General features: G+C 45.0%; 1 long non-coding RNA gene across 1 annotated transcript; it reads left to right on the top strand.

Moving 5' to 3' along the window:
• Positions 1-305: 305 nt before the first annotated feature.
• Positions 306-9105, top strand: LOC134908804 (uncharacterized). Its single transcript, XR_010175798.1, has 2 exons — positions 306-697; positions 6545-9105. It is a non-coding gene; the product is annotated as an uncharacterized LOC134908804 (long non-coding RNA).
• The last annotated feature ends 4519 nt before the right edge of the window (positions 9106-13624 follow it).

Below are 13624 nucleotides of genomic sequence, written 5' to 3'. Positions count from 1 at the left end.
CAGTATAGTGCCATTAATACTATATTTATCCTTTATGTCACCTGAGATAGTGACTCCTAGATCCCTTTCCTCATCAGTAGTTCCCAGTATAGTACCATTAATACTGTATTTATCCTTTATGTCACCTGAAATAGTGACTCCTAGATCCCTTTCCTCCTCAGTAGTTTCCAGTATAGCGTCATTAATACTATATTTATCCTTTATGTCACCTGAAATAGTGACTCCTAGATCTCTTTCCTCCTCAGTAGTTTCCAGTATAGTGCCATTAATACTATATTTATCCTTTACAGGTTGAGTCTCTGAAGGGTTAAATCTCCTCTGTCATTGTGCATTGTGTAAATATTGTTTCTTTTTCTTTTGCCTTGGATTTAGCTTGCATTGCATAAAATAAATATAGTTCCACCCATAGTTTGTTGGGAACTGTGTGAAATCACCACCCCTAGATGAAGTACTAGGCTGTATCCTACATCCCCCCCATGTAGCCTGTTTTATCCCTCCTATGCAGTAAAGTTAAACCAATAAAGTATTTACTTTTGCCTACCCCTCCCTGGACATTCCAATCCCTCCCTAGACAATGATGCCTTATATACCATTGTTATGAACAATAAAGGCAGAGTGATTCTTAACTACATGGTGTCGTGTATTATGTGTAACGTTAAGGATTGCTCTCACTGACGTCAGTGGCCATCACATCGAGGTAATCAAAGAGAGGTAGGGATCCTTTCAGCTGGGGGCTCTATGTCCGGAATTCAGTGATCGTCCCTGAATGGTAAAAAATAGAGAATTTATTGTCTATCTTTGCCATACAGGATTGCGGTCATACACTGAAGCTGAATCCGTGTCAGTGTTCCGGGAACACGTGACAAGGTAATATTTAAGTCCGGGACTTAATATTACGAAGTTTTATGTAAAAAAAAAACATAAAACAGGTATCAGGGATACCATAGAATCTTTAATGTCTGGGACTTAAAGATACGTCTGAGAAAAGCGCAATTCTCCAAAGACGTTAGTATCTGGGATACTTAAAAAAAAAAAAAAAATAGACCTGGGGTCTATACGTAACGTAGACTATACCTCGATCTGATCGTCTATATATATATTCTTGTATGTTGTAGTGAGATAAGTTCTTATATTTGGTTCAGACGGCTGGTAAGTTTTCGTCTGCCAGATATCTTTACTCAAAACTCTTTTCTTGCTTCCTGTTTAAAACGCTGTATTTTTTCTGACATCTTGTACGAAGGTAAGCGTACCCGTCAAAAGATTTCATGTTCTCATTATACAGATAATATTGTGATATTGTCAATGACTAATTAACTGGTGTTAGCTAATGCATGCATAGAAAGTTTTTAAATTGCATTTTTTGTTGTGAAATTGCATAGAACGTATTTTTGTTGTGAAATTGCATAGAATGTTTTTTTTGTAAACTGCATTTTTGTTGTGATATTGCATAGACAGTTGTTATAAGTTGTTGTAGAAATTGCGTAGAAAGCTGGTGTAGATTGTATTCTTTACTATGGGAGGGGGTCAGAGTAAGACAGTCATTTATCCTCCACCTTTACCAGGGGAGACATGTAAAGAGTATGTTGCCCGTAACTCCACCACAGATTATTATTTAGTTAACCCTTGGGTGGATAACTTAGCAGGATGGACAGAGAAAGTTGGCAGCCCCAGTCCATTCCCCCGTGACGGTATTAATTATCCCTTTTATATGGACATGGTCAAAGGTCTTTGTCTGGAAGATAAGGAAGCCTGGCCATGGTATGATCATGACCCACAATGGGACATGACATATATGCGTGCTGGAGGAGAGCAATGGCTCACGATAGCACCTCATTGGTATGACAAGAATATCAAGCAGAAACAGCGTAGAATAAAATCTGTAACTTCCAGACTGCATAAAGCTGAGGAATTTAGAAGCAACAAGTTTCTGAAAAATTCTTCTCCCCCGCCTTACACTCCCCTATACCCCTCCTTAAAAGACACAGATCTTTTAGCTGCAGTTGCTTTGTCACGAATTCCGATGCAAAGGGGAGGGGGAGGAGGGGAAGGGGAAGGAGAAGGAGGCTCAGGAGGAATAGCCCCCCCTGACAGTACCCTCCACATAGACGTAACCACCCCCGCCCCTAGTGCCCCTACTCCTAACAGACAAACCGTCTCCCGCCGCAACGCTGACTTAACTATTGCTACTGACAACCCTCTCACCCCCTCCACAACGCGATCCGGCACTGGTTTCCTCGGTGTCGCCACCCACCTGCCCTTCATGACAGTAGGGGATCAGTTGTTAAAGAAACCCATTGAAATAGAGGATTTAGACAGAATTGTTAAGAACTGTCCCAAACCCACTGTTGCACCTGACGGCTGCATAGCTTACTTGAAAAAGGCTTGCACAGGACGCAGCTATACTCAAGAAGATATGAAGCTGATCATAGATGGGGTTATAGACCATTACAACGGGTGGGATTGGAAAAAGATTCCCACCATAAACACTCCTACCACCCTTAACGATGCCGTTCGCTACCCTCTCAATACTGGGGACGGTGTAACGGAGATGTGGAAGGAAATTGAGACCCATATGAAAGAGATTTTTAAAACCCGGGCTTCTCTTCCTATTGCCGTAGCATGTAAACAAAAGCCCACTGAAACTGTCACTGAGTTTTGGAAGAGGTTTAAAAAGTGTTGGTCTGAAGATGCAGGTCTTACTCTTGTAGATACAGACCATTTACTAATTTCTACCTTTGTAAATAACTTGTTGCCATCTGTTATGGTCCCAGTTAAGCAAGGTGTTTCTTCCTGGACCTCTGATAATATTAAGGAATTTGAAAAGCACTTATATGAAAAGGAAGCTGCAGGATGCTTTGATGTTAAAAAACCCTTGCAGAATGCCCCAACTCATAATTACCAAAATCAGAGAGGTCGGGGAGATAGACGCCAGCAGCACTCCACTGGCCCACCCCGTAATCCAGCCCGATATCAAAACCCACAAGCCAGGCCACCCCACCCCCCTGACTCTGCCAGCAGGAAACAAACCTCCTGCTTCAACTGTGGAAGGGACGATCACTGGGCAAGGGATTGCCCTTGTCCCCCACAAAACCACCGACAGCCCCAAGCTCCGGCTCCCTCCCGGGATCATCCCCGACAGTCACACAACAACCCCTTTCAGGATCATGTCCGATTCCGAGTTGACTGGCAGGACCCCTCCCACTGACGGGGCCCGGAGGAGGGTATCCCAGCCTTTGCCCAGCTCACCAGACACTGGAAGGACCCACCGCTACTAACCTTGATTATAGGAAAGAGAGCAATCCCTTTCCTGGTGGATAGCGGGGCAACTACTAGTGTTTTGTGTGTCGACCTGTACGATGGTCATTTGGAAAAGACTGCTCCTTCAATGGGAATCAATGGGATACCCACAGATGCTTACCTGACAGATGCCCTTAGTGTCAGAACCACGGGAGGCACGTATATGGGTAAACACAATTTCACTGTAATACCTGAATGTCCAATTAATCTTCTGGGAAGGGATCTTCTTAGCAGGCTCGAAATCTCCATTCTCCCTTCACCCACTGGCAGTGGCCTGGAGGTTGAGTCCCCACACCTACCGGTGTGGGAAGCAACAGACATTACACCTGATTTTGACAAAGTAAACCCTGCTCTATGGTCGGAGGGTCCCTATGACACTGGCCTCATTCCTTGCACACCATATAGAGCAACCCTGAAACCTGACACACAACCTGTCTATCAAAAGCAATACCCCTTGTCACAAGAGAAGGTTGAAGGTCTTAGACCAATGATACAACAGTTTCTCCAACAAGGCATTCTCAGACACGTAATCTCACCTTACTGCACACCAGTCAACCCTGTTGCTAAGTCAGATGGCAGTGTAAGGTTTGTACAAGACCTTAGGGCAATTAACCAACTCATTGTGCCTATAGCACCCATTGTACCTGACATTAACTCACTCATTTCAGCTATCCCTGCAGATGCTGTATTTTTTTCGGTAATTGATTTAAAAAATGCATTTTTTAGCATTCCAGTGGATGCACAGACACAGTTACTTTTTGCATTTTCTTTTGAGGGCAAGCAACTCACCTGGTGTCGTTTACCCCAGGGCTTCATTGACGCACCTGTTGTGTATAGCATTGTACTCCAGGCCACATTGGGGCCCTGGCACCCTCACCATGGTTCAGTCCTGCTACAGTATGCAGATGATCTGCTGCTCTGTAGTCAAACTGAGGAGGCCTGCCGGGAGGATGGTATATCACTGTTAAACTGGCTCTGTGAATGTGGACACAAGGTGTCCAAAACAAAAATGCAATGGTGTAAGAAGCATGTGGATTACTTAGGTTTTGTGCTCACTCAGGGGGAAAGGAAAGTCAGTCCACAGCGCATTCAGTCTGTATTGGGCCTGGTCACCCCAACTACCCAGAGAGAACTGCTGTCTTTTCTGGGTATGGTAAATTACTGCAGACAGTGGATATCTGATTGTTCCTATTATGATAACATCTTGAGACAAGCCACACTGAAAGACAAACCTAACACTGTACAATGGTCACAGGAAATGTTAACTGCATATGAGAGCTTAAAGTGTATGTTAATGAAAAGTCCGGCACTTGGCCTCCCCAACTATGTACTACCTTTTCATTTGTTTGCAAGGGACAATTGTAAAACCATGGCGGGGGTGCTCACACAGTTTCATGGAGGAAAGTTGCGCCCAGTGGCATTTTTTTCCAAAGTAATGCCTGTCACTGTGCAAGGTATGCCTGCTTGCCTCAGGGCACTTGCAGCCTGTGCAATGGTAACTGAAATGGCCACCACACTCACCCTAGGCCACACAACAATACTTCACACCACTCATGATGTTCTAACCATTTTAAAAGGGTTACACACACAACACATGTCAGCTCAGCGCCTCAGTGGATATGAGGTTCTCCTTTTGAACAACCCCTCCCTCACCATTAAGTATGCCACCAACTCTTCAGGTCCTGCACCCATTCTCAACGCTCTACTGGGGCTCAAAGGTCCTGAAGACCACCCTCCTCAACCCCATGACTGCTCGGCCTCCATTGAGTCAGAAACATCCCCCAGACTGGACATGTCCCCTGTCCCTGTCCCCGACGCGGATGTCATTTTTGTAGATGGTTCCTGTAGCAGACCCAATGACACCACGTACCAAGCGGGTTATGCTATTGTCACTCTCCCTGACATTATTCTGGAAGCACAGCCCATTCCTTACCAGTCAGCACAGGCTGCAGAGCTCATTGCTCTCACAAGGGCTTGTCACCTTTACCGGAATAAACCAGTCACCATCTACACTGACTCCAAATACGGGTACGGCGTCGTGCATGACCATGGGGTCATTTGGCAACGCCGTGGTTTCCTTGGAGCTGATGGAAAAGGCATATCACATGCCCAACTCATCTCTGACCTTCTGCATGCCATAACCTTACCCTCTGACATTGCAATCCTCCATTGCAGGGCACACACCGGGGGGAAGGATGCAGTCTCCCTTGGAAATGCCCTTGCTGACTCTGCTGCCAAACATGCAGCCTCACAGCCCATCACTCAGGCCCACATGACCATCATGACCCCCCCAGCTCTCGACAACCATTACCTGATCACCCAGTTACAGGCCTCAGCCTCCAATGCCGACCTAGCTGACTGGACTTACCCAGTTTTGCAGAAGAATCCTAAAACAGGATTAATCTGCAAAGAGGGGAAACCTTGTATACCCCAGTCCAGTGCACCCTTGTTTATTGCCCACTACCATGGCATAGGACACCACAGTAAGGCAACAACTACCTTACTCTTACGTAATGATTTCTATGTCACGGATGCCAAGTCATTAGTAGATCAGTATGTCAGTAGATGCATCACTTGTCTGCGAAACAACCCCAACAACCCTGACAAGGCAAAACATCAGCATCTTGAATACCCCACCACACCCTTTACACACCTGCAAATTGACTTCACCCATATCCCAGGTACTGGTAAACAGGAATATGCCCTGGTCATTGTAGACATGTTCTCTCGATGGCCAGAGGTATTCCCCACTAAATCTGAGGATGCAAAGACAGTTGCTAGGATCCTAACTCAGGAAATCATCCCCAGATGGGGGTGCCCATTGCAAATCAATAGTGATAAAGGCTCCGCCTTTACAGCAAAAATTACACAGGCCTTGGTAAAGGCCCTGCAGGTGGAATGGAAGTTCCACATCCCGTATCACCCGCAAAGTTCAGGGGTCGTAGAACGCATGAATAGGACCCTCAAAGACAAGCTTAGGAAGGCCACAGGAGGCACCTTCCACAAATGGAAGCAAGTCCTTCCCATTATCTTGGCAGAAATTAGAATGACACCACAAAAGACTTTGGGTTACTCCCCCTTTGAAATATTAATGGGTAGGCCCTTCCCTACACCTTGGGCTAAGAAACCATTAGTAATACAGGAGGGAGATCTAGAACTCATCAGAGAAGAGTATGTCAGGTCCCTGATAATAAAACTGAATGAAATTGAACATGAGGTTGTTTGTAAAAACCCTTTGAATCCACAGGAACCTACACACCCCTTTAAAGTCGGAGACAGAGTCGTGGTGAAGGTGCTCCCCAGGAACAAGAGCCCAGGAGACTTTACCTACGGTCCAGAGACAGAGGTCGTAGCAGTAACCAGAACAGCAGTCCTGACAGAGGAAAGCCCCACCTGGATCCATGCATCCCGAGTGAAAAAGATTCCTAGACCAGACCTAGAGAGGGAAGCAAGTGATTCCAGCGAGGTACAAACGGGGGCAGACAGCCCTGACCTCCCACCTAGCGAAGACAGAAGAACAGAGGAGGATGAGGAACCTGTCCCCTACCTCTATCCTGGGGACTATGTTGATAATCCTAATGGTCCTCACTTGCCAAGCTACAGCTGAAGTAGACATTACACAAAAATCCGGCACCTACACATTTTGGTATAACTCCTCCAATACTGAGGTTGCCGCCTATAAAATAGATTTCTGTACCATTGCTCCCTGTCTTAACAAACATTATGCCTGGCAGTGTGATCAGTATGGTACACGTAATACCCCCACTGAAGCCTATATTTGTGTTACTAGTAAATATTGGGGAAATAAATGTGCGTATTGGGGATCAGTGGGATGGAATTCTGGCCATAGTTATGGATACCAGCCCAAAGAGGCTCTCTCAAGAAAAGACAAATATGGTGAGTCCCTGCTTACCCGTCTTACCCTTCATAGACAAAACAGATGTGATAGTAAATTCATATTAAGCATAAAACATCCCCAGTCTACTGATGCAGGCACCTATGTCCTAGGTGAATCCTTTTTTTTAAACCCATCCCTTACACCATTCTTGTTACAGGATATGTTTAACAATGAAAAGTATGCCCAGCTCAAGCCCCCTAAACCACGCCCCAACCTCTTGAAACCTCATATAACCACCTTCAAGGATATGATGGCCGTTAACAATCCTACCTTTAAAGACACCCTAGCTATTGAAACTGGTTTCTCTGACATCAATTTCTGGTTAGAATGGATGAAGTATAGTGCTAGCAAACATAATAAAAGTAACTGTTATGTCTGTGGCAAATCTAGGCCCCACCTAGGTACAGTGCCCCTTAATATACCCCTAGAACAGGAAAATTGTTTTTTCAGCCTTTTTAATGACACCAAAACAAATGACAGTCAGTGCGAAATGTGGAAAAGGGAATATCCCATATTGTCAAAAAATCCCAACCCAGGAAGCACCATAACCATATATCCTGGAAACTATACCTGTTATACATCTAACACTACCACAGGTAGAAATTTAAAAACCTTCCCACCAGGGTATTGTGCAAATAAAAGAACAACTGTTTTAGTTAACCAAACTAGATCACTAGGTGACATTTATTATATATGTGGGGATATGAAGCTTAGAACTAAATTAGACACACCATGGTATGGTGAGTGTGCCCTGGCCAAAGTCATAATGCCACTCCTAATGATCACCGATGACCCCACTCCTCCCTCTAATACTCCTGCTAATCGAAAGAAAAGAGCACTCCCAGGAGGTAGCTTTGACCCCCACGTATACATTGATGCTATAGGGGTCCCAAGAGGTGTTCCAAATGAGTTCAAAGCTAGAGATGAGGTGGCTGCGGGTTTTGAATCATTGTTCCCTATAGTAACTGTAAATAAAAACGTAGCCTGGATTAATTATATATATTATAATCAACAAAGATTTGTTAATGATACCAAAGATGCTCTTAAAGGTATAGCTGAACAGCTAGAAGCCACTTCCCAAATGACATTTCAAAATAGAATGGCCCTTGACATGATTCTAGCAGAAAAAGGCGGTACATGTGTTTACATTAGTAAGGTGGAAGGCTGTTGTACATATATTCCTGACAACACTGGTCCCAATGGTAAGGTTACTTTAGCCATAAACAAGTTAGAAACCTTATCCATAGAACTCAAGAAAAATTCAGGTATTGATAACCCATGGAGCCAATATTTTGGGTGGTTTGAAAATTGGAAACAGGCTCTGGTGCAAATAAGCATATTCATACTTGTAACTTTAATTCTTTTAGGCATTATAGTTTATTGTGTAATTCCCTGTGGAAAGAAACTTACCTCCAAAGGCATTGATAAGGCCCTGATGTACTATGATATAACCCCCAGTCCTGTCACCTCCTCTGATAGTAAGGGACCCGATGATTATGTTCAATATCTAAAAAATTGGAGAAACAAAAAGGGGGCTCTACAGAAGAATCATGTCGTATAACAATCATGATTCTAAGAGGGGATTGAAGGGTTAAATCTCCTCTGTCATTGTGCATTGTGTAAATATTGTTTCTTTTTCTTTTGCCTTGGATTTAGCTTGCATTGCATAAAATAAATATAGTTCCACCCATAGTTTGTTGGGAACTGTGTGAAATCACCACCCCTAGATGAAGTACTAGGCTGTATCCTACATCCCCCCCATGTAGCCTGTTTTATCCCTCCTATGCAGTAAAGTTAAACCAATAAAGTATTTACTTTTGCCTACCCCTCCCTGGACATTCCAATCCCTCCCTAGACAATGATGCCTTATATACCATTGTTATGAACAATAAAGGCAGAGTGATTCTTAACTACATGGTGTCGTGTATTATGTGTAACGTTAAGGATTGCTCTCACTGACGTCAGTGGCCATCACATCGAGGTAATCAAAGAGAGGTAGGGATCCTTTCAGTCTCCCTTATCCAAAATGCTTGGGACCAGAGGTATTTTGGATATGGGATTTTTCCGTATTTTGGAATAATTGCATACCATAATGAGATATCATGGTGATGGGACCTAAATCTTAGCACAGAATGCATTTATGTTACATATACACCTTATACACACAGCCTGAAGGTAATTTTAGCCAATATTTTTTATAACTTTGTGCATTAAACAAATTGTGTCTACATTCACACAATTCATTTATCTTTCATATACACCTTATACACACAGCCTGAAGGTCATTTAATACAATATTTTTAATAACTTTGTGTATTAAACAAAGTTTGTGCACATTGAGCCATCAAAAAACAAAGATTTCACTATCTTACTCTCACTCAAAAAAGTCCGTATTTCGGAATATTCCGTATTTCGGAATATTTGGATATGGGATACTCAACCTGTATGTAACCTGAAATAGTGACTCCTAGATCCCTTTCCTCCTCAGTAGTTTCCAGTATAGTGCCATTAATACTATATTTATCCTATATATCACCTAAAATAGTGACTCCTAGATCCCTTTCCTCCTCAGTAATACCCAGTATAATGCCATTAATACTATATTTATCCTTTATGTCACCTGAGATAGTGACTCCTAGATCCCTTTCCTCCTCAGTAGTTCCAGTATAGCGCCATTAATACTATATTTATCCTTTATCTCACCTGAAATAGTGACTCCTAGTTCCCTCTCCTCCTCAGTAGTTCCCAGTATAGTGCCATTAATATTATATTTATCCTTTGTCACCTGAGATAGTGACTCCTAGATCCCTTTCCTCCTCAGTAGTTTCCAGTATAGTGCCATTAATATTATATTTTCTCTGACGTCCTAGTGGATGCTGGGACTCCGTCAGGACCATGGGGATTAGCGGCTCCGCAGGAGACAGGGCACAAAAATAAAAGCTTTAGGACTAGGTGGTGTGCACTGGCTCCTCCCCCTATGACCCTCCTCCAAGCCTCAGTTAGGTTTCTGTGCCCGTCCGAGTAGGGTGCAACCTGGATGGCTCTCTTATAGAGCTGTTTAGAAAAGTCTTTTTTAGGTTTAAACTAATCAGTGATTCCTGCTGGCGACAGGATCACTGCAACGTGGGACTTAGGGGAGAGACTTGCAACTCACCTGCGTGCAGGAGGATTGAAGTCTTAGGCTACTGGACACTGAGCTCCAGAGGGAGTCGGAACACAGGTCAGCCTGGGGTTCGTCCCGGAGCCGCGCCGCCGATCCCCCTTACAGACGCTGAAGACGGCGGAGACGGAGGTCCGGTGACAGGCGGCAGAAGGCTTCTCAGTCTTCATAGAGGTAGCGCACAGCACTGCAGCTGTGCGCCATTGTTGTCTCACAGGCTCACTGACACGGTCACGGAGGGTGCAGGGCGCTGCTGGGGGCGCCCTGGGCAGCAATATAAATACCTAATTTGGCAAAAGAAATACACCACATATAGCCATTAAGGCTATATGTATGTATTTTAACCCAGGCCAGTATTAAAGAAACCGGGAGGAAAAGCCCGCCGAGAAAGGGGCGGAGCTTATTCTCCTCAGCACACAGGCGCCATTTTCCTGCCCAGCTCCGCTGGTGAGGAAGGCTCCCACTCTCCCCTGCACTGCACTACAGAAACAGGGTTAAAGAGAAGGGGGGCATAAATTGGCGATATATATATATATATATATTAAGAGCGCATATATAGAAACAACACCTTCTAGGGTTGTTATATACATTATAGCGCTTTTGGTGTGTGCTGGCAAACTCTCCCTCTGTCTCCCCAAAGGGCTAGTGGGTCCTGTCCTCTATCAGAGCATTCCCTGTGTGTGTGCTGTAGGTCGGTACGTGTGTGTCGACATGTATGAGGAAAATGTTGGTGAGGAGACGGAGCAAATTGCCTGTAATGGTGATGTCACTCTCTAGGGAGTCGACACCGGAATGGATGGCTTACTTATGGAATTACGTCATAATGTCAACACGCTGCAAGCCGGTTGACGACATGAGACAGCCGGCGGACAAATTAGTATCGGTCCAGGCGTCTCAGACACCGTCAGGGGCTTGTAAAAACGCCCAATTACCTCAGTCGGTCGACAGACACTGACACGGACACTGACCCCAGTGTCGACGGTGAAGAAACAAACGTATTTTTCCTTTAGGGCCACAAGTTACATGTTAAGGGCAATGAAGGAGGTGTTACATATTTCTGATACCACAAGTACCACAAATAAGGGTATTTTGTAGGGTGGGAATAAACTACTTGTAGTTTTGCCTGAATCAGATAAATTAAATGAAGTGTGTGATGATACGTGGGGTTCCTCCGATAGAAAGTTATGGGCGGTATACCCTTTCCCGCCAAAAGTAAGGGCGAGTTGGAAAACACACCTTAGGGTGGATAAGGCGCTCACACGCTTATAAAAACATGGCGTTACCGTTTCCAGATACGGCCGCCCTCAAGGAGCCAGCTGATAGGAAGCTGGAAAAATATCATAACAGTATATACACACATACTGGTGTTATACTACGACCAGCAATCGCCTCAGCCTGGATGTGCAGCGCTGAGGGGGCTTGGTCGGATTTCCTGACTGAAAATTTTGATACCCTTGACAGGGACAAGATTTTATTGACTATAGAGCATTTTAAGGATGCATTTCTATATATGCGTGATGCGCAGAGGCATATTTGCATTCTGGCATCAAGAGTACATGTGATGTACATATCTGCCAGACGAAGACACGATAGTGGTCAGGTGAGGCAGATTCCAGACGGCATATGGAAGTATTGTCGTATAAAGGGGCGGTCCATTGGACCTGGTGGCCATGGCAACAGCTGAAAAATCCACCTTTTGTTACCCCGAGTCACATATCGGCAGAAAAGGACACAGTCTTTTCAGTCTCAGTCCTTTCGTCCCCATACGGGCAGGCGGGCAAAGGTCAGTCATATCTGCCCAGGGGTAGAGGAAAGGGAAGAAGACTGCAGCAAGCAGCCCATTCCCGGGAACAGAAGCCCTTCACAGCTTCTGCCAAGTCCGCAGCATAACGCTGGGGCCGTACAAGCGGACTCAGGTGCGGTAGGGGGTCATCTCAAGAGTTTCAGAATCACTCGCAAGGGAACTCCGGGATCCTACATGTAGTATCCCAGGGGTACATTGGAAATTCGAGACGTCTCCCCCTCACACAATTCACAGGCTGTATTCCCAGCAGGTGATAATCAAAGTACCCCTCTTACAACAAGGAAGGGGGTAGTATTCCACACTATATTGTGGTACTGAAGCCAACCGGCTCGGTGAGATCTGAAATATTTGAACACTTACATACAAGCGTTCAAATCAAGACGGAGTCACTCGGAGCAGTGATAGCGAACCAGGAAGAAGGGGACGATATGGTGTCACTGGATATCAGGGACGCTTACATACAGGTCCAAATTTGCCCTTCTCACCAAGGGTACTTCAGGTTCCTGGTACAGAACTGTCACTATCAGTTCTGACGCTGCCGTTTGGATTGTCCACGGCGCCCCGGGTCTTTACCAAGGTAATGGCCGGAATGATGATTTTTCTTAAAAGAAACATGGACGCTTTCCTGATAAGGGCAAGGTCCAGAGAACAGTTGGAGGTCGGAGTAGCACTATCTTAAGTAGTTCTACGACAGCACGAATGGATTCTAAATATTCCAAAATCGCAGCTTTTTCCGACGACACGTCTACTGTTCCTAGGGATGATTCTGGACACAGTCCAGAAAAACGTGTTTCTCCCAGTGGAGAAAGCCAGGGAGTTATCCGAGCTAATCGGGATCCTCCTAAAACCAGGAAAAGTGTCAGTGCATCATTGCACAAGAGTCCTGGTAAAAATGGTGGCTTATTACGAAGCAATTCCATTCGGCAGATTTCCCGCAAGAACACTTCAGTGGGATCTGCTGGACAAATGGTCCGGATCGCATCCTCAGATGCATCAGCGGATAACCCTATATCCAAGGACAAGGGTGTCTCTCCTGTGGTGATTACAGAGTGCTCATCGTCTAGAGGGCCGCAGATTCGGCATTCAGGATTGGATGCCGGTGACCACGGAGGCCAGCCTGAGATGCTGGGGAACAGTCACACAGGGAAAAAATTTCCAAGGAAGTGTGATTTAAGTCTGGAGAATTCTCTCCGCATAAATAAGCTTAGAGCAAATTTATAATGATCTAAACTTAGCAAGACCTCTGTTTCAAGGTCAGCCGGTATTGATCCAGTGGGATAACATCACGGCAGTCGCCCACGTAAACAGAAAGGGCGGCACAAGAAGCAGGGGGGCAGTGACAAAACTGCAAGGATTTTTCGCTAGGCGGAAAATCATGTGATAGCACTGTCAGCAGTGTTCTTTCCGGGAGTGGACGACTGGGAAGCAGACTTCCTCAGCAGGCATTACCTCCACCCGGGAGAGT

The sequence above is a fragment of the Pseudophryne corroboree genome, chromosome 4 (assembly GCF_028390025.1).
Source record: "Pseudophryne corroboree isolate aPseCor3 chromosome 4, aPseCor3.hap2, whole genome shotgun sequence".
Taxonomy (NCBI): Eukaryota; Metazoa; Chordata; class Amphibia; order Anura; family Myobatrachidae; genus Pseudophryne; species Pseudophryne corroboree.
The sequence above is the reverse complement of the archived record's forward strand: the minus strand, read 5'-3'. Positions and strand labels throughout refer to the sequence as shown.